Consider the following 26,818-nt stretch of genomic DNA (forward strand, 5'->3'; position numbering starts at 1 on the left):
CCCGCTGCCCGGCCAGCCGCCCAGTCCGGGAGGGAGGTGGGGGGGTCAGCCCCCTGCCCGGCCAGCCGCCCTGTCCAGGAGGTGGGGGGGGTGCCTCTGCCCGGCCGCCCCTACTGGGAAGTGAGGAGCCCCTCTGCCCGGCCAGCCGCTCTGTCTGGGAGGGAGGTGGGGGGGTCAGCCCCCCGCCTGGCCAGCCGCCCCATCTGGGAGGTGAGGGGCGCCTCTGCCCGGCCGCCCCTTCTGGGAAGTGAGGAGCCCCTCTGCCCGGCCAGCCGCCCCGTCCGGGAGGGAGATGGGGGGGTCAGCCCCCCGCCCGGCCAGCCGCCCCGTCCGGGAGGGAGGTGGGGGGGTCAGCCCCCCGCCCGGCCAGCCGCCCCGTCCGGGAGGGAGGTGGGGGGGTCAGCCCCCCGCCCGGCCAGCCGCCCCGTCCGGGAGGGAGGTGGGGGGGTCAGCCCCCCGCCCGGCCAGCCGCCCCGTCCGGGAGGGAGGTGGGGGGGTCAGCCCCCCGCCCGGCCAGCCGCCCCGTCCGGGAGGGAGGTGGGGGGATCAGCCCCCCGCCCGGCCAGCCGCCCTGTCCGGGAGGTGAGGGGCGCCTCTGCCCGGCCGCCCCTACCGGGAAGTGAGGAGCCCCTCTGCCCGGCCAGCCGCCCCCTCCGGGAGGGAGGTGGGGGGGTCAGCCCCCCACCGGGCCAGCCGCCCCGTCGGGGAGGGAGGTGGGGGGGGTCAGCCCCCCGCCCGGCCAGCCGCCCCGTCCGGGAGGTGAGGGGCGCTTCTGCCCGGCCGCCCCTACTGGGAAGTGAGGAGCTCCTCTGCCCGGCCACCACCCCATCTGGGAGGTGTACTCAACAGCTCATTGAGAATGGGCCATGAAGACAATGGCGGTTTTGTGGAATAGAAAGGGGGGAAAGGTGGGGAAAAGATTGAGAAATCGGATGGTTGCAGTGTCTGTGTAGAAAGAGGTAGACATGGGAGACTTTTCATTTTGTTCTGTACTAAGAAAAATTCTTCTGCCTTGGGATCCTGTTGATCTGTGACCTTACCCCCAACCCTGTGCTCTCTGAAACATGTGCTGTATCCACTCAGGGTTGAATGGATTAAGGGCGGTGCAAGATGTGCTTTGTTAAACAGATGCTTGAAGGCAGCATGTTCGTTAAGAGTCATCACCACTCCTTAATCTCAAGTACGCAGGGACACAAACACTGCGGAAGGCCGCAGGATCCTCTGCCTAGGAAAACCAGAGAACTTTGTTCACTTGTTTATCTGCTGACCTTCCCTCCACTATTGTCCTGTGACCCTGCCAAATCCCCCTCTGCGAGAAACACCCAAGAATGATCAATAAAAAAGAAAAAAAAAAAAAAAAAAGAAACCGCAGAGAGCTCTCATCCTCCTGCAAAATGAGGGTAAAACCTGAAGTGTGCAGGCTGAAATTCAGAAGCGAGTCATCACCAGATCTCAACCATGCTGACACCCTGATTTCAAATTTGAACCTCTGGAGGTATGAGAAATTAAGTCCTGTTGTCTATATGCTGCCTATCTATGGTTCTTTGGTATAGCAGCCTGAACTAATACAAAAGTGATATCCTTTTCTGTATTTCATTGGACAGAAGCTGAATTTGTACCCCCTATACTGTTAAAAAAAAAAGACTTAAAAAATCGATCTTCAGAATGAAAGATAGGAAATGGCTTGTTGAAACACTAAAATTTTAACTGCTATAAGTTTTTTAAACATTGGCTGAAATTGTTGGAACCAATATGGCCAACTGAAGTCCATAAAGCATCAGTTTGCAGATGTTGGAGCCCAGATTTCCATTGTGTGCTTCATACTAACTCTCCCTGAATTTGTATGTGACCTGTGAGGAAACAAGAAGAGATGACTGTGGAAAAAAAAAAAAATCCGAGTCTGCTCCAGATGGACTCTCTCTCTTTCTGCCCTGACCGTCAGAGAGACAGACTGTGAGAGAGACCGTGAGAGAGACCGTGAGAGAGAGAGAGAGAGAGAGAGACCGTGCCCTGACCTGCTGGACGGTGGAGATGCTCGTGGGCTGTGAGCAACAGATGCAAAGGCTGCCGGGAATCCCATCTTTCCAGCATCATCTGCCAAGGCACATCAGTTCCTGGGTGTCTTGATGGGTTCTGGCAGCATTGTTGTCTTTAAAGGAAAACATTTTAGCCATATTAAAGGTGAACGCAGCAATCTCCACACAGGCTGCCTGGAAGGGACGCGGGATAAGGGTAGGTTTTCCCTGTGATGGACAGGAGGCAGGCGGCCCTCCCACAGCCCTGCCTGGCAATGGAGATGTGTCCCCAAAAGGCACTGGGGGCCAGCTGGAGTGCTGTGCGGAGGCGAGCTCACCCGGGCCGTGGGTTCGCTCTGATTGCAGCGGTTTCCCGCCAGCTCCTTGGAGAGCTGGCAGATGACCCAGCCCCATAGCAAGAGCTGTGAATGGCAGAATGAGATACAACAATTTGATATCCACTTGCCAGACGAGCCGGGTGTCGTCAGTCACCTGGCTCTGCGCCAACCTCTTTTTGCACAAATACTTATGAATTGAGCCAGGAGGAAAAGCACTCTGATTATGAATTGAGCAGAAGGAAACAAAGTTCTGCAGATAAACACCAATGAGACAAAAAAAACAGGAATAAGAAAAATGACAGAAAAGAAGAACTTTCCCAGAAGCCTCCTGCCAGTGAACGGCCACCATAGCAAGAGCATGGAGGCCCTGGGTTTTGAACCGTGAGATAAGGAAGATGAGGAAAACCTCCCTAGCAGCCAGGCAAGCACAAGATTCCTGTGAAATCCAGGTCTCAGTGTTTTGACCACAGAAGTAATATTATGTCATAGATGAGAGCTGTGAGTTGCTGAACCCAAAGTGAGTTCAAATCCGAGCTCTGCCTCCTGCTACCTGTGTGACTTTGAGAAGTTCCAGCACTGCTTTGTGCCTCAGTTTTGTCATCTGTTAAATGGGCATAATCACAGCTCCTGCCTCAGAGTTGTTGTAAATTAATACCTGTAAAGCCCTGAAATCAGCCTGGTATACAGTAAGTGTAATGAACGTTATTTTCTTGGAAGGACAGAACTTATTTTCATGGTCTAATCCTGAAAGTCTAAAAAATGTGAGAGGAAAGAATCTAGAGTGTCACCATGAGGGGGAAAAGTCAACTTGAAGCAGGACAGGGTCATTGACAATTTCCTGTGATTCTACAGCTGCCTTGTACACTATGGTAGCTCCTAGCCACTTGTTGTTTAGATTTTGTGATTTAGAAATGAATTAAGGGCGGGGATGGTGACACACCTGTAATCCCAGCAGTTTGGGAGGCCAAGTTGGGCAGATCACCTGAGGTCAGGCGTTCAAGATCAGCCTGGCCAACATGGTGAAATCTCGTCTCTACAAAAATACAAAAATTAGCCGGGCATGATGGCGGGTTCCTGTAATCCTGGCTACTCAGGAGGCTCAGGCAGGAGAATTGCTTGAACCCGGGAGATGGAGGTTGCAGTGAGACGAGATTGCACCACTGCACTCCAGCCTGGAGGATAGAGTGAGACTCTGTCTCAAAAAAAAAAAAAAAAAAAAAAAATTAGTTAAGAGAAAATTGAAAATTCAGTTCTTCATTCTCACCAGCCACATTTCAAGGGCTCAACAGCCCATGTGGGTGGCTAGCAGCTCCCATGTTGGACATTGCAGAGTAGAGCAAGCCCGCCATTGCAGAATGTTTGATTGGACCGTGACTGAATAGTCTATTGCAGTGCTCCCCAATTTTTTTTAGCACCAAGGACCAGTTTCCATGTATTTTTGGGGGGAAGTTTCAGTATGATTCAAGTGCATTACATTTATTGTATACTTTATTTCTATTGTTAAGAACATTATAGTATATAATGAAATCATTATACAACTCACCATAATGTAGAATCAGTGGGAGCCCTGAGCTTGTTTTCCTGCAACTAGATAATCCCATCTCCGGGTGGTGGGAGACAGTGACAGATCATCAGGGGTTAGATTCTCATAAGGAGCACACAACCTAGATCCCTTGCACATGCAGATCACAATAGGATTGGTGCTCCTATCAGAATCTAATGCCACTGCTGATCTGACAGGAGACAGAGCTCAGGTGGTAACGCTAGCGGTGAGGAGCAGCTGTAAATACAGATGAAGTTTCACTCATTAGCTCACTGCTCACCTCCTTCTGTGCAGCCCAGTTCTTAACAGGCCACAGACCGCTACTGGTCTGTGGTCTGGGGGATGGGGACCTCTGGTCTATTGGATAACACTAGCTTTGAGGGTACTGATCAGCCAAAGAGGCACTGAGATGACTTGTCCTCCATTAATAAGAATGATGGACTTTTTTTCTTTTTTGAGACAGAGTTTTGCTCTTCTTGCCCATGCTGGAGTGCAGTGGCACCATCTCGGCTCACTGCAACCTCTGCCTCCCAGGTTCAAGAGATTCTCATGCCTCAGCCTCCCAAGTAGTTGGGATTACAGGTGCCTGCCACCATGCCTGGCTAATTTTTGTATTTTTAGTAGAGTCGGGGTTTTGCCATGTTGACCAGGCTGGTCTTGAATTGCTGACCTCAAGTGATCCACCTGCCTCGGTCTCCTGAAGTGCTGGGATTACAGGCGTGAGACACCGTGCCTGGCCAGATGGACTTTTTTTGAGCATTTAGTTCCAAGCACCTTCCCTGCATTTTCTCAGTTAATCCTCCCAGTGACTCTTTGAAGCAGGGACTATGACAATCGTCATTTCACAGATGGAGCAACTGAGGCACAGAGAGGAAGCCAATAGCCACAGTCGCCCAGCTGAGGAAGGATGGAGCCGGCTGAGATCCTGTTCTGGGGATCTAACTCTGCAGCCTGCATTCTGGGCTGCTGTATTCTCCCATGTTGCTATCTGACTAGCACAGCATGGGCTCAGAGTACAGACAGGAGGAACCAGCTAATAAGGAGAGGTCTGGGGTGAAGGCTGGTGCCTTGGGGAAGAAGAGAGAGGTCCCATTCTAAAGGGATGGCATTGGAAGCTCATAGTGATAAAGCAAAGCCAACAGGTTTTGGGGCTGGGAGTTAAACACACAGCTCTGGTTTCTGCCTTTTCATAGTGGTGATGAATGGGCACTGAGACCCTCTCGAGCTAAAGTTGTCATCATTGCTCTTCATAGTCTGAAGGTGCATGAAATGGTCAACTTTCTTCCAAAGGGCTTTTATGCCTAAGTCTGTGGTTAGTGTCTAAACAGATATTGACTGAAGTCCTGCTGGGTGCAGACACAGTGGCCAGCCCTGAGGCTACAGTCGAGATGAAGCCAGTCTCTGTCCTCATGGAGACCTGTCTATTGATAAGAAAAGAGAAAGCTCACTGAGCATTGACCCTGTGCCCACTGCTTTTGATGCATCTCTCATTTAATCCTCCTATCAAATCTGTGAAATAAACACATCACCATCATCCTATTTCACATTTAGGGAAACATGCTTAGAGAGGGTAAGTAACTTGGTCAAGATCACACAGCTTTGAACTCTCATCCCACAGGCGCAGGAATGGGAGGCAGCAGCCGGGGAAGCCAGGGTCTCTGGCAGTCCTTGTCTCTGGGTGGTGATCCAGAGAGAGAGAGAACACGATTGTCTCAGCACTGGGTCTTCTTCTGAGTCGTCTTGACGGAGCAATTCCAGAGCATCTCGGTGTTAAACATCATGTTGTGAATGACTCAGTGATCTCTGACCCAGAGACCTTGGGGATAAAGGAGGGGAGGTACGGAGAAGCTCTTCGAATGGATGTTACCGGGGTGTCAGTGTTCTTTGAGGCCACAGGCTATGTGTCACCCAATTGAAGGGGTGGCCTGCCCCTCCACACCTGTGGGTATTTCTAGTCGGGTGGGATGAGAGACGGAGAAAAGAAATAAGACACAGAGACAAAGTATAGGGAAACAACAGAGGGTCCAGGGGACTGGCACTCAGCACACCAGGACCTGCACGGGCACTGGCCTCCGAGTTCTCTCAGTTTTTATTGATTATGATTTTCATTATTTCAGCAAAAAGGAATGTAATAGGAGAGCAGGGTGATAATAAGGAGAAGGTCAACAAAAAACATGTGAGCAAAGGAATCTATATCATAATTAAGTTCAAGGGAAGGTACTATGACTGGACGTACACGTAGGCCAGATTTATGTTTCTCTCCACCCAAACATCTCAGTGGAGTAAAGAATAACAAGGCAGCATTACTGCAAACATGTCTCACCTCCCGCCACAGGGCAGCTTTTCTCCTAGCTCAGAGGTGAACAAATGTACAATCAGGTTTTACACCAAGACATTCAGTTCCCAGGGGAAGCAGGAGACAGTGGCCTTCCTCCATCTCAACTGCAAGAGGCTTTCCTCTTTTACTAATCCACCTCAGCACAGACCCATTACGGGTGTCAGGCTGGGGGACAGTCAGGTCTTTCTCATCCCACGAGGCCATATTTCAGACTATCACATGGGGAGAAACCTTGGACAATGCCCTGCTTTCAAGGGCAGAGGTCCCTGCGGCTTTCCCCGGTGCATTGTGCCCCTGGTTTATTGAGACTAGAGAATGGCAATGACTTTTACCAAGTATACTGCTGGTAAACATTTGATTAACAAGGCACGTCCTGCACAGCTCTAGATCCCTTAAACCTCGATTTTATACAACACATGTTTTTGTGAACTCCAAGTTGGATCAAAGTGGCTGGGGCAAAGATACAAATGAACAACGTCTCAGCAAAGCAATTGTTAAAGTACAGGTCTTTTTCAAAATGGAGTCTCTTATGTCTTCCCTTTCTACATAGACACAGTGACAACCTGATCTCTCTCTTTTCCCTACATTTCCCCTTTTCTTTTTGACAAAACCGCCATGGTCATCATGGCCCCTTCTCGCTGGTCACTGTCTCTCCGGAGCTGCTGGATACACCTGTAGACTAACAATAGAGAGGACAGACATACAAGAATTAATACAAAATTTGCAATAGTGGAATTTCCAGTGGTTTTAACCCAAGTGACAGGGTTAAGATTTGTGAGGCTATCAACAGCTTTTACCATTGCCTCCATTTCTGACACCAGATTTAACTGGGCTTTTGATGTTTCAAAAATTTGTTCTTTCAATTTAGAAATGTGTAAGGTAAGATTATCTTCTCTTCCTTGTAGATGACGTCTAACCATGTCCCAGTGATGTTCAGATTCATTATAAGCTCGAGGTGTAATACAAAAATCTGACGTATTCCAGTCACACTGTAACTGAAAAAGATATTCCAAGCTCATGAGCCTATCTCCCATCCAAATAACAGTTTGTCTAAGATCATTAATTTGATTTGCCAATTTTTGATCTGTTTGAGTCTCACAATTCCACAATTTTGAGGAATTGTTTTGCCAATTATTCACACATTCTGCAGTTTGAACAGAGGAGTGTAAAGCAATTCCAGCAGGCGCAGCAGTAGCTGTGACTGCAATAAGACCCATAATCACTGCAATGAAAGTAAAAATGAATCTTTTAGATCTAGTTAGAACTCCTTTTAATACTTAACATATGTACAGATGGAGAAGCCTCCCACGGTCGATCCTTGGACACAGGGATCCACACGCCTTTTCTTGCCCTTACTAACAGAATACCATTCTGCCAATCAAAAGTTGAATCAATGCAAGTAAACAATCTACAGTTTTCACTGGTTGTAGTTTGGGAATCTGGCTTAATAGCTATGTTTCCTACAACTAGCATATAAGGGGGTTTTACACAACTTTGCAAAGGAATTTTCAGATTGTAATTTAGGTTAATAGTATAATATGGCTTATGACTTCTTGTTCCCATAACTTGATTACCAGACCAAATTCTAATGTTGTACGAGGCCACAGTGAGCTTCCATAATTCTGGGTGTTCAGGACCAACAACAGGACTAACTAACTTTGGTCAGGGTGATGAAATCCTCTTTTCACCCCATTTCCATGGATAGGGTGATTCTAGCCTTCTATAAACCTGGTCTAGCCTTTTAGTTAAATCACTATCATAGGCCGGATTAGTGGGCCAGACAGATGGAGCCTGTGAACATGAGTGGATCTGGCCCATACAGTCATCATATAATTGGCCTCAAGGGGCCTAGTCTATAATAGTTCCAAATTTATTGTTTTGTAGTACCACTGCAGTATCAGCCACACATTCTTCCCAAACTAAGACTTCTGGGTCTTTTGATTCTTTTGGAATTTCCTTGGGGCATGGTTTCCCTTTAGGCCTAAATTTTAATGATCTTTGATAGGAAGAATTCTGTAAATTATTCATTTGTGACCCGAGTGACATTCCACTTATCATACGATAAGTAAATTTACTGGTGTCCCTGACAGTAGGTACTTCTACCAACCAATTTTGGTTTGTAGGCATTAAGCATCCTGGTGCTTTTCCCAGGCAAATAGGAGGATAATGATACCCAATGGAAATGTTTATCATCATTCCTTCTTCTTCAGGTTGGGCAGGGCCACGGTCATCTGTGGGGCCTGGTACCCATGCACTGTTATTAACATATACTTCAATAGGATTATCTATCCAAGTGACTGCTCGAATTAAGGGTGGGAAAGGCACATAGGCCCAGTAAGTATAGTTAGCTGTAGCCGCTCCTGAAGACATAGGGAGACTTACCACCGTTGATACAATCATTAAAGCTGCAAGCAGCATATTCTCTGGAGTTTGTGTTACCCTTGTGTTTTCCAGGCTTTTTTCAGCTAACTGTGTGAGCTTCTTTAGCTGGGCCCAGGTCGGCGGCCCCACTTTCTTGGTGGATGGCAACTTCATCTGTTCTTCTGATATCACCATTTTGTTCACCCTGCGAGTCGATGATGTTCGATTGCGTGTTCTCTGTCTCTGCGGAGGAGCCTTCCCTTGCACCTCTGATGGGTTCATTGTAGAACTTCAAATGTCTAGTGGGTACCCAAAGAGGAAGCTGATTTTCTCCTGGTGAAACACAAGCAAAACCTCCCCCCCATGTTATCACCTTACCTATTTCCCATGTTTTATTTTTGTTGTCTTTCCACCAAATCAGTTTTCCCTCATGTGGGCTGTTCTTTTTTACCAGTAAAATGTTGTTCTGCAGAAGTAGTGGTCTGATTTCTATATATATTTAAAAAATTTAAAGTATAGAGTGCTAGATTAAGTTGCATCTGGGGAGTGTTATACTCCTTACTTTTTCCTTTTTTTGTTTAACCAATTGAGCTTTGAGTGTTCTATTAGTTCTTTCAATTATGGCCTGTCCTTGGAAATTAGGGATTCCTGTTGTATGTGTAATTTTCCACTGATTTAAGGATTTTCGAAATGCTTTACTACAGTATCCTGACCCATTATCTGTTTCAATTTTTTCTGGAAATCCCATGACTGCAAAACAAGATAATAAATGTCTTTTAACATGGGAAGTACTTTCTCCTGTCTGGCAGGTTGCCCATATGAAATGTGAATAAGTATCAACTGTCGCATGGACAAATGACAATTTTCCAAATGAAGGTACATGTGTGACATCCATTTGCCATAATGCATCAGGACACAAACCTCTAGGATTAACTGCTGCCTCTTGAGCGGGCAGGTGTAAGACTTGACACTGAGCACAATGTTGTACAACATTTTTTGGTTGTTTCCATGTGATATCAAATTTGTTTTTTAATCCTGTTGCATTTACATGAGTCAGGGCCTGAAGTTCTTGTGCTTCCATGAAGGCAGATGATACTAGCAAGTCAGCTTGTTGATTTGCCTTAGTTAAAGGCCCTGGTAAATTAGTATGTGCTCGGATGTGAGCAATATAAAATGGGAAATTTCTTTTTCTTAGCTTGTTGTAACAATTTAAACAGCTGATTTAACTGATCATCCATACTATATTTGATTAGGGCTGTCTCAACATCCTTTGTAGCCTGTACTACATATGCAGAATCTGAAACAATGTTAATAGGCTGATTAAAATCTTGTAACACTGAAATGACAGCAACCAATTCTGTTCTTTGAGCTGAGTGATATTGAGTTTCAATGACTTGTTCTTTTGGCCCAGTGTAAGCCACTTTTCCATTGCTGGAACCATCAGTAAACACCGTCAGAGCATTTTATAGAGGTTTTTCTCTGTAATTTTAGGTAAAATCCAAGTTGTCAATTTCAAAAACTGGAAGATTTTTGCTTTTGGGTAATGATTATCAATAATTCCCACAAAATCAGCAAGACCAATCTGCCCTGCACCAGAATTGATAAAGACTTGTGTAACCTGTTCCTTGTTTAAAGAAACAATGATTTTTATCTGGGTCATTTCCACACAATTTTACTATTCATAGTCTTGCCTGACCAATTAATGTAGCCATTTGATCTAAGTACAATGTAAAAGTCTTAACTGTACTGTGAGGAAGGAATGACCACTCCACAAGATCTGTATTTTGAACAATAATGCCTGTTGGAGAATGTGCAGTAGCAAAAATTAAAAGTTGGAGTGGGGCTAAGTGATCTATTCTATTTCTATTTACTTTTGCTGACTGAAATTTTTCTTCAACTAATTCTATTTCTTTAGTTGCCTCTGGAGTTAATATTCTTTTACTATTTAAGTCTGGATCCCCTCTTAAGATAGAGAACAAATTTGACATGGCATAACTAGGGATGTCTAGAGTTGGCTGAATCCAATTAATATCTCCTAGCAATTTTGGAAGTCATTTAATGTTCTTAATGTGTCTTTTCTTATTTCTACTTTTTGTGGTTCAATTTTTCTCTCCTCTACCTGCATTCCCAAATAATGAAAAGGAGTGGAGGTCTGAATCTTATCAGATGCTATTGTCAGGCCTGCGTTTGCAACCTCTGTCTGCAGAAATGTGTAACAGTGAATTAATTTGTCTCTTGTTTCTGCAGCACACAAAATATCATCAACATAATGAATGACATAACAGTCTGAAAACTTGTCTCTAACTGGTTGAAGAACTTGAGCTACAAAAGTCTGACAAATAATTGGACTATTAAGCATTCCCTGAGGCAACACTTTCCACTGAAATCTAGTGGCTGGTTCTTTATTATTTATGTCTGGTAAAGTGAAAGCCAATTTTTCAAAATCCTGTTTTGCCAGAGGAATGGTAAAAAAGCAATCCTTCAGATCAATTATAATTAAAGGCCAATCTTCAGGGATCATGGCTGGAGAGGGCAGCCCAGGTTGGAGAGACCCCATGGGTTTAATTACTGCATTAACGGCTCTTAAATCAGTTAGCATGTGCCATCTGCCTGATTTTTTCTGAATTACAAACATAGGAGAATTCCAAGGCGAAAATGAATGCTCAATATGTCCCTTTTCTAATTGTTATTTTGCCAATAAGTGTAAGGCCTCCAGCTTTTGTTTTGGTAGTGGCCACTGATTTACCCATACAGGCTTTTCTGTTTTCCAAGTTAATGAAATGGGTTTTGGAGGCTCTACAGTGGCCACCCCTAAAAAGGATATCCTAGTCCTTTTCTTTCTGGATTTCCCTTAGCCTCAAATGGAACTTTAATGCCTTCTCCATTTTTCCCTAGTCCTTTGCCAGGGAGATATCCCATTTTAGTCATGATTTTTTGACTCGTGGGGCTGTATAGAGAGATTGGAATAGTAATCTCTGCATGCCACTGTTCGAATAAGTCTCGGCCCCATAAATTAATTGGAATAGAAGTAATCATAGGCTGAAATGTACTCTCTTAATTATCAGGTCCTAGACAATGTAAAATCCTGGCACTTTGATACACTTCTGAGGCAGTGCCCACACCAACAAGTCCTGTAAAAGGCTTTTGTTTAGGCCAATTTTTTGGCCATTGATTTAAGGCAATGATAGAAACATCAGCCCCAGTATCCACTAATCCTTCAAACTGTTTTCCCTGAATAGTAACTGTACACACAGGTCTATTCTCTGAGAGCTGACTAGCCCAATAAACAGCTTTTCCAGCAGTGTTGGTACTTCCAAACCCTCCTGTTCTTTCTGTTTTGCTATCCCCAATTTTAATATAAGGCAAGAGCAGTAATTGAGCAATTCTATCACCTGGATTGGCACTCCAGGGAACGGTAGAGCTGATCACTAACTGAATTTCCCCTTTATAATCTGAGTCAATTACCCCAGTATGAATTTGAACTCCTTTCAAATTTAGACTAGATCTTCCTAAAATAAGGCCTACCATCCCTTGTGGCAGCAGGCCATATACCCCTTTAGGAATCTTTTGCGTGGGCTCTCCACGGAGTAAAGAAATCATTTGAGTAGAACATAAATCTACTTCAGCACTGCCTGCTGTGGCAGGGGATAATTGTCGTATTCTAATTGGCTGATTCCCTGAAATGGTGGTATTTACTCTGGGGGTTGTCCCTGAAAACCCTGAGGAACAAATGGCTGAATCGGGAATGCCCCACTTTGTTGCGGGGCCTGGGGCTGGCCCCTCTTGCCGTTTCCCGACAAGGGTTGTCCATTTTTATCAAATTTAGAACGACATGCCTTAGCCCGATGTTTTCCTTTTCCACATCTTGGACACAGGCCAGGTGGCTCTTTTTTTTTTTTTTTTTTTTTTTTTTTTTTTTTTTTTTTTTTTTTGCTCTGTTTATTTAAGCCTGGGCAATTCTTTTTTAGATGACCGATTTGACCACAATTATAACATTTTCCCCCAAATGTTTTAACTTGTCCTCCTAAAGCAACCCCTGTAATTGCTTGAGCCAATAGCATTGCCTTATGCATAGCTCCTCCAGTCCCATCACAAGCCTTCATATATTCTGTAATTACATCAACTCCTGCTGAAACCTTTCCTCTTAATAGCTTTATGGCTGATTGACACTCTGGATTTGCGTTTGGATAAGCCATTATTTCTACAATAACTTTTCGGGCGTTACATGCAATGGATTTTTGAGCTGCATCTTGCAACCTTGCCACAAAGTCTGGATATGGCTCTTTAGAGCCTTGTCTGATTAAACTAAAAGAAGGGCATGAGGTTCCTGGGTCCTGAATCTTTTCCCAGGCCCTGAGGCAAATAGCCCTTAGTTGTTCAATAGCCTCATTTTCATTACTGATTGTTGGTTAATAGTGCCCCAGTTTGGACCTGTTCCTAGCAATTGGTCTGCATCTATATAAGCAACAGGATTAGTAGCCTGATTTTTTCGTACCTGTTCTTGTACCCCATCAATCCACCAGGTTTTAAACTGTAGTTACGGAGAGGGTGAAAGGGAAGATTTAGCCAAAATTTCCCAATCATAAGGAATAAGTCTATTTCCACGAGCAATGGAATCTAATAATGTTCTCATATAAGGAGAGTTAAGTCCATATTGTTTAACTCCTTCCTTCATATCTTTTAAAATTTTTATGGTGAGAGATTCATATCTAGTCTCAGTTCAGACAGACGCTCCTGCGTGACTCCCTTTCCCGGCCGTCATCGGTTGTAACATTACCGGATATTGCCATGCCTCAAGATCTCTCTGTTTTCTGGTTGTAGCAGTGGTCTCATGCAGTGCACATTCTTGTCCACTAGGTGGTACTGTAAGATCAAACGCCATCGCCGTGGGTTGTTGATATAGTGCCTTGCTGTTTGGCACAGGACGCACTGCCTGAGATCCATACTGAACCTCTGGAGACGGCGGATAGTGAAATTCGGCTGGCGGCTGGTGGTGATAAACTACCGATGGTCGGGTTTTATTTTCTACTGGCTGGTATTGCGGATACTGTGCCTGGATTGGCATTTGAGATTGTGACATCACAGGCATCTGAACCGCGGGAGAAAGAGTTGGTGGCCATCGTGGTCTAAACTCTGATGGCCCAAATAATTCTGGACCTCCTTCCCCCAATTTTGATGATTCAGGATATATTACCTCCTGTAATTGATTATAGTCAACATTCTGCATTGACCAAGCCAGTACAGGCTCTACTGCATTTTTACAATGTGAACTTTCCATTCCTTTCTTAAACTCTGTTTCTGCCTCTTCTTCACAATCTATTACACAGCTTTCAGGGGCATCAAAGACTGAAACGCTATCTTCTTCTATTTGAAATGGTTCTAAAGTTGCTTTAATAGTGGCCCAATCATTCCATACTGTAAGTGGGATGATTTTACCTTCCCTAATTGCTTGTTTTAGTTCTTTGCCAATTTTTTCCCAATCTTTCAAATCTAAAGTTCCCTTTTCTGGAAACCATGGGTGGAATTGTTCTATTGTTTGAAATAGCGTAACTAGATTTTCTGTAGAAGCTTTAACTCTACCTCTTCTTAAGAGAATTTTAATGAAGCTGAGATAAGAAGCATATTTACTTTCAGTTTGCCCCATTGTTACCCTGGATTCCTCCCAGCGCACAAGCTAACCGCAAGGCTGACTGTGGACGTACTCGGGAATCTCTCGTCCGCTGTCCTCAATGCTCACGTTCTTAGCGTACCTTCACCCTAGAGAAGGGCCCCACGCTGGGCTCCAGATGAAGGGGTGGTCTGCCCCTCCACACCTGAGGGTATTTCTAGTCAGGTGGGATGAGAGACGGAGAAAAGAAATAAGACACAGAGACAAAGTATAGAGAAACAGCAGTGGGTCCAGGGGACCGGCACTAAGCACACCAAGGACATGCACAGGCATCGGCCTCAGAGTTCCCTCAGTTTTTATTGATTATGATTTTCATTATTTCAGCAAAAAGGAATATACTAGGAGAACAGGGTGATAATAAGGAGGTCAACAAAAAGCATGTGAGCAAAAGAATCTATATCATAATTAAGTTTAAGGGAAGGTACTATGACTGGACATGTACATAAGCCAGATTTATGTTTCTCTCCACCCAAACATCTCAGTGGAGTAAAGAATAACAAGGCAGCATTACTGCAAACATGTCTCGCCTCCCATCACTGGGCAGCTTTTCTCCTATCTCAGAGTTGAACAAATGTACAATCGGGTTTTACACCGAGACTTTGAGTTCCCACGGGCAGGCAGGAGACAGTGGCCTTCCTCCATCTCAACTGCAAGAGGCTTTCCTCTTTTCCTAACTCACCTCACCACAGACCTTTTATGGGTATCGGGCTGGGGGACAGTCAGGTCTTTCTCATCCCACGAGGCCATATTTCAGATTATCACATGGGGAGAAACCTTGAACAATACCCTGCTTTCAAGGGCAGAGGTCCCTGCGGCTTTCCACAGTGTATTGTGCCCCTGGTTTATTGAGACTAGAGAATGGCAATGACTTTTACCAAGTATACTGCTTGTAAACATTTGGTTAACAAGGCACGTCCTGCACAGCCCTAGATCCCTTAAACCTTGATTTTATACAACACATGTTTTTGTGAACTCCAAGTTGGGTCAAAGTGGTTGGGGCAAAGTGTCTGGGGCAAAGCTACAAATGAACAATATCTCTGCAAAGCAATTGTTTAAAGTATAGATCTTTTTCAAAATGGAGTCTCTTATGTCTTCCCTTTCTACATAGATACAGTGACAGTCTGATCTCTCTTTCTTTTCCCTACACAAATAAAGAGCCCAGTGCCTTTTCTCATTGCTCCAGAGATTGAAGGGGTAGGAAGAAAAGATGTTAAGTTATAAACATGTTTCAGTTTTGGTACCACTTGAGCCAATTTACGTTTTAAAGAGGAAAGAGTCTTGCCTACAAAGTCAGCCCCTGGGTTTTCCTTCTGCTTATGGAATCCAGGCAATGGGCAAAGAGAAAAAGAAAACTAAGGAATCAGCCAGATGCAGTGGCTCATGCTTGTAATCTTGGCACTTTGGGAGGTTGAGGCAGGTGGACTTCTTGAGTCCAGGAGTTCAAGACCAGCCTGGCCCACATAGTGAGACCCCGTTTCTAGAAAAAATGCAAAAAGGTGCTGAGCATGGTGGCATGCACCTGTAGTCGCAGTTACTTGGGAGGCTGAGGTGGGAAACTACTTCAGCCCAGGAGGTTGAGGCTGCAGTGAGCCATGATTGTGCCACTATACTCCAGCCTGGGTGACAGAGTGAGGTCCTGTCTCAAAACAAAAAAGATAAGAAAAAGAAAACTAGGGAATCTGGACAGAATAAGTTTATATATATAATAAAGAACTGAGATAGAACTGGGTTCACTGAATAATTATTTGAGTTGCTTTTGAGTGAATTTTTCCTATTGGAGTCTACCTTTGTTTTTTTGTGTGTGCGCATTTTTTGTTTTTTGTTTTTTTTTTTGTTTAGTTTTGTCTTTGTGTTTTTTTTTGAGACTGGGCTCTGTTGCCCAGTCTGCTGGAGTGCAGTGGCACGATCTCAGCTCACTGCAACCTCTGCCTCAGCCTCCCCAGAAGCTGGGACTACTGGGCATGTACCACCAAGCCCAGCTAATTTTTGTATTTTTAGTAGAGATGGGGTTTCACCATGTTGGCCAGGCCTGGTCTTGAACTCCTGGGCTCAAGTGATCCACCTGCCTCAGCCTCCCAAAGTGCTGGAATTACAGGTGTGAGCCCCTGCGCCCAGCTAGAGTCTACCATTCTTTGAATTCACTGCAGTGCAAAGACTGGGACATGTGGAACTCCAGGTGTATATGGGTTATGTAGAGATGCTAGGGGCGGATTAAGGAAGGAAAGATATGAGAAGCCTGCAGAGCATGCTTTCCCAGACTGTATGGGCCCTGGGAAAGGAGAAGTGGACAGAAAGAGAACACTAGGTACCCTGGAAGAGAAGATTCATCAAAGTCATCAGGGAAGTTAGTAATGCAAGGGAAAAAATTTAGAGACAGGGCCAAACACGCTTCTTCCAAGTCCTTTCTGTCTGCTCAGTCACCTCTATGCTTATTTTTCTTCTTTCCTCTAAGTAGTGTCATGCGTTTTCTTCCTATTCCTAGTCACTCCTAGTCAACAATTTCCTCTCTTTACCATCTTTTCATCAGAACTTGAAACCTCCTCTCCTTCATGTATTAGTGATCATGTTTCTCCATAATACTGCTAGAAACAAGAATTGAAACCTGGAAAACCTGCATTTGAGAACAAGATCTGCCTCTGCTAGCTATTTGAGAAGTTATTTTGTTCCATTCTTTTTGTTGTTATCGAAACAGCGTGTCACTCTGTCGCCCAGGCTGCAGTGCAGTGGTTCAATCTTGGCTCACTGCAGCCTCAATCTCCTGGGCTCACTCAATCCTTCCACATCAGCCTCCTGAGTAGCTGAGACTACAGGTGTGTGCCACCACAGCTGGCTAATTTTTAATGCTTTTTTTTTTTGGTTTACTTATTTTTTTTTTGTAGAGATGGTGTCTTGCTATGTTGTGTAGGCTGGTCTCAAACTCATGGGCTCAAGCGATCCTCCTGCCTTGGCCTCTCAGATGAAATGGGAAAAGTTCTGTTGTCCCCCTCGAAGGGCATGCGATGCGGGTGTCGTTAATTTTTCAGTGCCCCACTGCTCAAACCTCTAGGAGAGCATGCAGACAGGCAGGGAGACTCCTGGCAGTGTCCAGGGGTGAATGTTTATAGTTGAAGCCCCAGTGGGCGTGTGTTACAGGGTGCTGTTTTAGTTTAGCCGTCTGTAGGTAGCTTCTGTTAGTCGGCTCAATTAGACCCCCGCCTTATTGCAAGGAGAGAGGGCTCTCTTTGTCCCGGGGTTCTTGCCTTGGTGTACCGGAAGTGGTGCGATCTCAGCTCACTGCAAGCTCCGACTCCTGGGTTCACGCCATTCTTCTGCCTCAGCCTCCCAAGTAGCTGGGACTACAGGCACCCACCACCAAGCCTGGCTAATTTTTTTGTATTTTTAGTAGAGATGGGGTTTCACTGTGTTAGCCAGGATGGTCTGGATCTCCTGACCTCGTGATCTGCCCACCTCAGCCTCCCAAAGTGCTGGGATTACAGGCTTGAGAGTGCAAGGTTTTATTGAGTGGAAGTATCTCTCAGCAGATGGGGGAGCCAGAAGGGAGATGGTTTACCTCTGGAGTTGGGTGAGTGGCCGGACTCTTCTCCGAACGTCCCAGCCAAACTCTGCGTTGTTCTGCAGTTAGTGGCCTGCGGTGTGTCGGTGCCCATTGGTGCGTTCCTCTTGACGTCCAGCACCCTTGTGTTCCTCCGGTGATGTGCTCCTCTCGAAGTCCAGCTGCCTGTGTGTCTGCCTGCTAGGGTGTCAGGGTTTTTATAGGCACAGAATGGGGGAGTGGCAGCCAGGGTGGTCTTGGGAAATGCAACATCTGGGCAGGAAAACAAAAATGCCTGTCCTCACCTAGGTCCATGGACACAGGCCCTGGGGAGGAGCCCTAGCTAGGGACCACACCCTCCTCTACCCAGTACTTCCCTTCCTCACTTCCATATCATTTAAAGGGACCACATTCTTCCCTTCTGAGCACTTCCCTTCTGTATCACAAAGTGTTGGAATTATAGGCATGAGGCACTGGTCCCAGCCAATTCCGTTCTTTTAATGCAAACTAGAAAATAGGTGTTCAGAAAGGCCTGCCCTATCCATCTCAGGGAGTTGCTATGAAGATCAAATTAGACCATGTTCAAGAGAAGTTTAGAAAAGATTCCAAAAGCACTGTGCAATGGGAATGTATTTTTAAACTCCACTGAGTGGACTTAAAACTATGGTTTTCTTTCTTTCTTTCTTTCTTTTTTGGTTGAGACAGAGTTTCGCTCTTGTTGCCTAGGCTGGAGTGCAATGATGCCATCTTGGCTTACTGCAACCTCTGCCTCCCAGGTTCAAGTGATTCTCTGCCTTAGCCACCCGAGTAGCTGGGATTGCAGGCGCTCGCCACCATGCCTGGCTAATTTCTTTCTTTCTTTGTTTTTGTCATTTTAGTAGAGATGGGGTTTCACAGTGTTGGCCAGGCTGGTCTCGAACTCCTGACCTTAGGTGATCCACCCACCTTGGCCTCCCAGAGTGCTGGGATTAAGGCTTTAGCCACCGCACCCAACCTGTGTTTCTTTTTTAAGCAAGAAAACAAATGCCTCTCCCCAGCGCTCATTAAACAAATCCCTCTGTTGTTTTTTTTTTTTTTTTCCCCCATAGGATTCTTATCCTTCTTACCCCACTGCAAACAATCTATTTTCTTTTGGCCCTTCTGTCCGTCTGTGAAAGGGTCAGGCTTTCTAGCTAACCCTTCATCAAATATTTTTGATGACCACAGTCAAGACAGTACTTATTATTTTTGGGGGGAGGACGGAGTTTTGCTCTTGTTGCCCAGGCTGGAGGGCAATGGCGCAGTCTCAGCTCACTGCAACCTCTGCCTCCAGGGTTCAAGTGATTCTCTTACCTCAGCCTCCCAAGTAGCTGGGATTACAGGTGCACAACACCACACCCAGCTAATTTTTGTATTTTTAGTAGAGATGGGGTTTCTCCATGTTGGTCAGGCTGGTCTTGAACTCCTGACCTCAGGTGATCTACACACCTCAGCCTCCCAAAGTGTTGGGATTACAGGGGTGAGCAACCCTGACTGACCAGGACAGTTCTTATTAATGCCTGAGATGCATCCAGGAGCACATGACCTGGCTGTGACTGTTCTAACAAAGTTCCCCAAATGGGTGGCTCAGGACAACAGAAAGTCATTCTCTCCAGTTCCAGAAGCTTGATGTCTGAAACGGGCAGGGCCGTGCTCCCTCTGAAGGCTCTAGGGATGAATCCTTCCTTGCCTCTTCTGGCTTCTGGTGGTTGCTGGCATTCCTTGGCTTGTGGCCACATCATTCCATTTTCTTCCTTCATTCTCATGTGGCCTTCTCCCGTGTGTGTCTCTGTCTCTTCTTCTCTTCCCATGAGGATGCCATTATTACTCAATTTAAGGTTCACGCTATTCCAATATGACCTATTTGTAATTAGATCTGCAGTGACCCTATTTTCTTTTCTTTTTTTTTTTTTTTTTTTTTTTTGTGATGGAGTCTTGCTCTGTTGCCCAGGCTGGAGTTCAGTGACACAATCTCAGCTCACTTCAACTCTGCCTCCTGGGTTCAAGTGATTCTTCAGCCTCAGCCTCTGAAGTAGCTGGGATTACAGGTGCACGCCACCATGCCTAGCTAATTTTTATGTTTTTAATAGAGACAGGGTTTGCCATGCTAGCCAGGCTGGTCTCGAACTCCTGACCTCAAGTGATCCTCCTGCCTCAGCCTCCCAAAGTGTTAAGATTACAAGCATGAGCCACCATGCCCTGCCCCTATTTTCTAATAAGGTCACATTCTGGGATTCCTGGTGAATGTGAATTTTTGGAGGACAGTATTCAGTCTAGCAAAAGGCAGAACATCCTCATTTTCTTCCCTACCTCAGAAATAAAGAAGTTAACTTCAACCCCTCTGAGAGAGAGAGGCTTCCTGAGCTTCCAACAATCAATTATCCAAATATTAGTCACAGAAGGGCACTAAGGGTTGTGCACAGCACGTGGCCAGCCCGTTCTCTGAGTCTGTCAAGTTTAAGGTGAACGCTAATCCTGAATGAGTCTTAAAATGTATTTGGCATATCCTGGTCATTGTAAAATGTTCTCACATTGTGATGGCTGGGGCTTCCCTCTCCGGTGTAATCTGAGAAGTCAGACGTGACACAGCCTGGGTGAGGTGGGCCAAGCCGGGAACTGGGTTAGGAGGGAAGCTGGGGAATGATCTCCAAGGTCTCAGATCCCAAACTGGCTTTAGCCAGATTCACCCAGAGGGATCTCATAAAAAATGCACATTCCGGGGTCCACCCCAGACCTAATGAATCAGAATCACCTGGGAAGGAGCCTGGGGAGCTCTATTTTCAGAAGCAGCCCAGCCGAATCCTATGGTCAGACAGGGCTAGGAATCCGAGCTCAGTCTAGCGCGGTAGTTCCCAAACTCGTCTGTGCTTCAAAAAATACAGATGCTGATGTCCGGCCATGGTGGCTCATACCTATAATCCCAGCAGTTTGGGACGCTGAGGCGGGAGTATCGCTTGAGCCCAGGAGTTTGAGACTAGCCTGGTAAACATAGGGAGATACTGTCTCTATAAAAATTTTAAAAATTAGGCAGGTGTGGTGGTGCCCGCCTGTGATCCCAGCTACCGTGGAGGTTGAAGTGGGAGGGTTTCTTGAGCCCAGGAGATGGAGCCTGTAGTGAGCTATGATTGTGCCACTGCACTCCAGCCTGGGTAACAGAGCGAGGCCCTGTCTCAAAAACAAAACAAAACAAAAAACGGATGCTATGTCCCATTCCAGAGGTTGAGGTTTAATTGTTCTTGGGTGTGGCCTGGATTTTGGAAGATTTAAAAAAAAAAATCCCAGGTGACCCTAAAGTGTAGATGAGTTTGGAAACCACACATTTAAGGCACACTTGAATGGGGGAGCAGTGAGGTGGCGCGGGCTAGCCAGCCAGAACCCAGGGTTGGGCCAGTAGGAACGAGCATTGCAGAGGCCATTAAGTCTGGGAAGCGTAGTGTCTGTGGCCCATAACAATGCTTCGGCATGAATGCTTTAGACCTAAGACAATTGGCTCCTAAATGTACAAACTGCAAGGCTGAAATGAATGCATGTTTAATGCTTTCCAACACTGTCAAGGGATCAGCTGCAACTCCGTTCTGAGGGCATGATGCCTGAGATATGCCTGTAATGGAGGTTGATTTTAATGAATTTAATATGGTGTGGAGTGGGGCCTTCAAAAGTAAAGATGTCAGTTCTAAGTTGGTTGCAGGGTTATGGGCAAAGGTCTTAAAACCCCATGGTGAGCAGATGGCCAATCCTGAGCACCCCAATTTTAAAACAGGGCTTTTTCCAAGAGACTTTTTGAAAATAGCTCCTATTTTGAGGGGAGGAACCCTGGCAGGAGAGAGCCAGAGTTAAGCCCAGCTGAGAGGGGGTTGGCAGGCAGGGGTCTGCCTGATCCTCACTGAAGCTTGGTACTCAGGGTGAGCTTCCTAAACCAGTGCAGATTTGCTGGCCCACTGAGCCTCCCAGATGAGAACCTGCATTTCAACAAGGTCCTTGATGCAGCAAAGTTTGAGATATACTGGGCTAGAACACCCAGGAGACACAAAGGTTCTCTGAAAACTAAGGAAAATAGGTAGGGTGTGGTGACTCATGCCTGTAATCCTTGTATTTTGGGATGTCAAGGCCGGCGGATCACCTGAGGTAAGGAGTTTGAGACCAGCCTGGATCAACATGGTGAAACACCATCTCTACAAAAAATACAAAAATTAGCTGGGTGTGGCTGGGCACAGTGGCTCATGCCTGTATTCCCAGCACTTTGGGAGTCCGACGCGGGCAGATCACGAGGTCAGGAGATCGAGACCATCCTGGCTAACACGATGAAACCCTGTCTTTACTAAAAACACAAAAAAATTAGCCAGGCGTGGTGACAGGTGCCTGTAGTCCCAACTACTCGGGAGGCTGAGGGAGGAAAATGGCATGAACCTCGCGGAGGAGCTTGCAGTGAGCCGAGATTGCACCACTGCACTCCAGCCTGGGCAGCAGAGCCAGACTCTGTCTCAAAAAAAAAAAAAAAAAAAAAAAAAAAAATTATCTGGGTGAAGTGGCAGGTACCTGTAGTCCCACCTACTTGGGGGCTGAGAGAGGAGAATAGATTGAACCTGGGAGGCGGAAGTTGCAGTGGCCCGAGATCGCACCACTGCACTGAAGTCTGGTGGCAGAGTGAGACTCCATCTAAAAAAATAAAAAAATAAATACACAAATAAATAAAAAATAAAAATAAATACTGGGCTAGAAGACCCAGGAGACCCGAAGATTCTCTCAAAACTAAGGAAAATAATCTAGGTCACAAATATATTCTCTTCCTCTGTTATGCCCAGACCGTTAGTTCCCCAAAGAAGACCACCAGAGTCCAGAGTCAAAGCCAAGCGGCAAGGATCTTTACTACAAGTTCGAACCTGTTCCCTCCATTTCACAGCATACAACAGGGCCCTGAACAATGCGAGTGTTTGCTTTTTATAGCCTGAAAGTTACAGGGGAACAAAGGAATTCTTTTGGTTCCCGCTCTTTCAGTAAAACTTTGAACGGCTGTCCCCTCATCTGTCCCCTTATCGGAGACTTTCCTGGTGGTGTTTGTACTGGGCTTCTTTGTTTTGAGCCCGGGGGAAGTTTAAGAGATATATGGTGATATGTGGTGGGATGGGAGGATGGGATGTGTTTGTACTGGGCTTGTTTGTTTTGAGCCCGGGGCTGAGGAATGCGCCCGGCTCTTTTCACCTCCTTCTCCCCATTGCCCCCCTCCACCAGTAATCTTTATAGACTCAAATCGAGTTGATGTTCTATAATCAATTCTAGTCACTTTTATTTGTATTTATTTATTTTAGAGATGGGGGTCTCACTATGTTGCTCAGGCTGGTCTCAAATTCCTGGGCTCAAGTGATCCACCCACCTCCGTCTCCCAAAGTGCTGGGATAACAGGCATCAGCCACTGGCCGTCACTTTTATTTTTGATGTTCAAATTATAAGCTAATGCCTGTGAGACCATAGATTCTTTTTATGCACTCAATACATTTTCGTGTTTACCTTATATTTGTATTATGGAAAAGTTCTGTTTTTTCCACCTGTTTCTATTTGATAATGAAGCCCTCTGTGCCTATCACCAGCCTCAGCTGCCATCATCTCATTACCAATCTGGGTTATTTTGAAACAAATATCTTCTAGTATTTAGCCAGTGTTCAAATTTCCCTAACCATCCTAAATGAATGTTTAGGACAGTTGTTTCATTGGAAACAAGGTCAAAACAAATACATTTTACATTTTTAGGCCAGTCTTGAAAGTAAGTGTAAAACCATGTGTGGGGTAGGAGGTGGGACTAGACTCTCAAGGTGAAGCCTGGATACCAGACCCAATTGAGGACTAGATAAGACAGATTCCACAATGAATAACACCAGGAGGTGGGAATATTAAGGTCCATTGTGAAGGATGGTTACCACAATTTTTTGATCAACTAGTTATCAACCCTGACTGAAGCTGAGAGAGATTTGTTTTTGCTTTTTTTTTCTTTTTTTTCAGAGACAGGGTCTTGCTACGTTGCCCAGGCTGGACTCAAATTCCTGGGCTCAGGTGATTCTTCTGCCTCAGCCTCCTGAGTAGCTGAGACTACAGGTGTGTGCCACTGTGCCTAAAAAGATTTTAAAAAAATACGTATGCCCGGACACCACTCTAAACCAACTAAATCAGAATCAGATATCGTGAAGTCACTAATCATTTTGCTCCTGGGTCTTTATGACAGTTTTGCTCCTGGGAAACTCCTGGGAATGTGGTAGAGAGAGAGAAAGAGATGGGAAAATAAGATTTTAAGAAGTGTTGCTATGCATTTTGAAAATAATTTTTATTTGGTGTTTGTCTTGAGGGACGGCGGTAAACATTTCAATTGCCTTTAAGTGTGCTGCATGCTGGAATGATGGTTCTTTGAATGCAGCATCAAACTGGCATTGGGTCACATGGCAGCCTGCATTAACCTTTATGCCACATTTATTAAAGATGAATGTCATGAGCCCACTCTCAGGGACCTTATAATTTGGAGGGTTAGGTCAGATCCACAAATCTCTTGTATCTCATTGTAAAGGAAAGCTGGCGTGTAGCAGGAGATGGTGTGATAACAATAACATATTGCATGATCAATATTTGTATCTTCTTAGCAATATTAAACTTTTTGACCTCCTCCATTGTGTCATCAATTTGCTTAACACAGTTTCTTCCTCGGCGTCGTTTTTTAGGCCTGGCATAAGCTGTTTGAAACCCAGGCATATACCCCACCCATCATCTTTGGCCTAGTTAACACCTCCCCTCCCTGAGTGGTGCTTTGGAGAACCTGCTTGTTCCTCATCCCACTGATCCCAAACCCAGGACACCCCACAGCTGCTGACCAGGATTAAACCTAACGGAGATTTAATGCCGTTAAATCAGAAGAAATTCTGATTCTCAGGGACTGACATTCATTCACTTAAATACTTGCAGAGTCGGCCAGGTGTGGTGGCCCACACCTGTAATCCCAGCACTTTGGGCAGCCGAGGTGGGTGGATCATGAGGTCGAGTTCGAGACCAGCCTGGCCAACATGCTGAAACCCCGTCTCTACTAAAAATACAAAAATTAACTGGTATAGCTGTGTGTGCCTGTAATCCCAGCTACTCAGGAGGCTGAGGCAGGGGATTTGCTTGAACCTGGGAGGTGGAGGTTGCAGTGAGCCAAGATTATGCCATTGCACTCCAGCCTGGGCAGCAGAGCGAGACTCTGTCTCAAAAAACAAAAAAACCCAAAAACTTGCAGAGTGAATTTAGGAAACCATGTAGTTTACAGTTTGATGCAATGTCTTCCTTTTCCTCTTTCTCAAATATTTTGAGCCAGGTACTATCCTAGATTGTCTTGTGATATTTACAATCTAGGAGAAGGCAGGAGAGAGAACTAAGAACAGAGAGCATGTTCTGAGATGTCTGCTGTGTCTGCAGGTACCTTCCCTCAATTTCCCTATTCACTGGCCATGATGGAAAGCAGGTCTTGGAGCCATATTTGTACCATGGTACTTCCCCTTCCTATACTCAATTGGTTGGCCAGAAGCCCAATTGTCATTCTCTCTCTCTCTCTCTCTCTCCCTCTCCCTCTCTCCCTCCCTCCCTCCCTCCCTCTCCAAGATATCCAGTAACTGACTGATCAGCTGGCGGTGGGCTCTGCTGGCTGCCATGATGGGCCACCAGCAAAAAGGGAAAATTGGTTGTGAGTGAGAAGAAGAGATAAGAAAGTCCACAGGGCTGATAAGAAAGACCATGGGCTTCCAGGTGCGGTGGTTCACGCCTGTAATCCCAGCACTTTGGGAGACCAGGATGGCCAGATCACAAGGTCAGGAGATCGAGACCATCCTGGCTCACACGGTGAAAGCCCATCTCTACTAAAAATACAAAAATTAGCTGGGTGTGGTGGCGGGTGCCTGTAGCCCCAGCTAATTGGGAGGCTGAGGTGGGAGAATGGCGTTAACCTCAGGAGGTGCAGCTTGCAGTGAACTGAGATTGCACCACTGCACTCCAGCCTGAGCGACAGAGCGAGACTGCGTCTCAAAAAAAAAAAAAAAAAAAAAGAAAAAAAGAAAAAAAAAGAGACCATGGGCTTCTGAGAGCAAGAAAGAGGAATTTTGGCTTCTGTAACTGCAGTTTCCATTCTCTCATGGCCTCTCATTTGTTTCTTGTGCCCATGAGTTTGCCTGTTAGAGATAAGGTGTGTTCCTTGTCCTCAAGTTCATGCAAATGGGTTTCTGTTACTTACAATCATTGTTCCCAGATATGGATGGTGACTGATGCTCTACTAAATGCTGAAAAAAAGCAGAGTGGAAGCACAGAAAAGCGGACTTCTCTGAGGAGGTGACGTTAGAGCCCAGTTGGAAGGCAGGAGTAAATGTGCACCATGATTTTTTAGGAATAAAACCAAGTATCTCACTGCTTGGGCACGTGTAGATAGAGGTGATTTAACGGTAAAGTGTCCCAGTTGTACCCATTGTGAGTTACCTCACCACAGGGATTATGTAGCCCTGAGTTTGCTTAGTGCTTATTTATTTTAGGTTGTTGTTTATCCAAACCTCTTAAATGATATGTGTTTGGAACAGGTAACAGCATCGTTCATTGATGTTGTGGGCAAACCACTATTTTATTACTCAAGACTGGGTAATTTATAAAGAAAAAGAGGTTTAATGGGCTCACAGTTCCATGTGGCTGAAGAAGTCTCGAAATCATGGTGGAAGGCAAAAGGAATGTCTTACATGGTGGCAGACAAGAGTGATAGCTATTTTGGTCATTGTTCGCTGGCCATAGAATTTACTTCTATATTTTGAACTAAGATGAGAGCCAGGCACACAAGACGGTTACAGGTCTGTCTTTTGTTTTTGATGATGATGATGAGGATGATGATGATGGTGATGATGATGAAATGGCTGACATGGTTGATGACTTGCTTTTTCTCATCATCTCAGACCTAGATTTTTGGCTGGACAATTGGCTTGGGATAGATGAAAATCATTCCTTGTATCCCCTTATCT

The 26,818-nt window shown here is 45.5% G+C and overlaps 1 protein-coding gene and 1 pseudogene across 7 annotated transcripts in view; one reads left to right on the top strand and one right to left on the bottom strand.

Annotated features, from left to right (window-relative positions):
• The window catches only part of LOC736669 (uncharacterized), a 188,406-nt gene that overhangs the window by 85,999 nt on the left and 75,589 nt on the right, over nucleotides 1-26,818 (top strand). Inside the window, exon 4 of one of the 7 annotated variants that reach the window (XR_010159420.1) lies at nucleotides 23,808-26,194. The exons of the other annotated variants lie outside the window; for them this stretch is intronic. The gene's annotated coding sequence lies outside the window, so the exon portion shown is untranslated. Of the gene's footprint in view, nucleotides 1-23,807; nucleotides 26,195-26,818 lie in introns of those variants that run through there. 7 annotated transcript variants of the gene reach the window in all.
• LOC134810818 (endogenous retrovirus group K member 6 Env polyprotein-like) lies at nucleotides 5,857-9,473 on the bottom strand (annotated as a pseudogene).

This window comes from Pan troglodytes, chromosome 7 (assembly GCF_028858775.2).
Source record: "Pan troglodytes isolate AG18354 chromosome 7, NHGRI_mPanTro3-v2.0_pri, whole genome shotgun sequence".
Classification (NCBI taxonomy): domain Eukaryota; kingdom Metazoa; phylum Chordata; class Mammalia; order Primates; family Hominidae; genus Pan; species Pan troglodytes.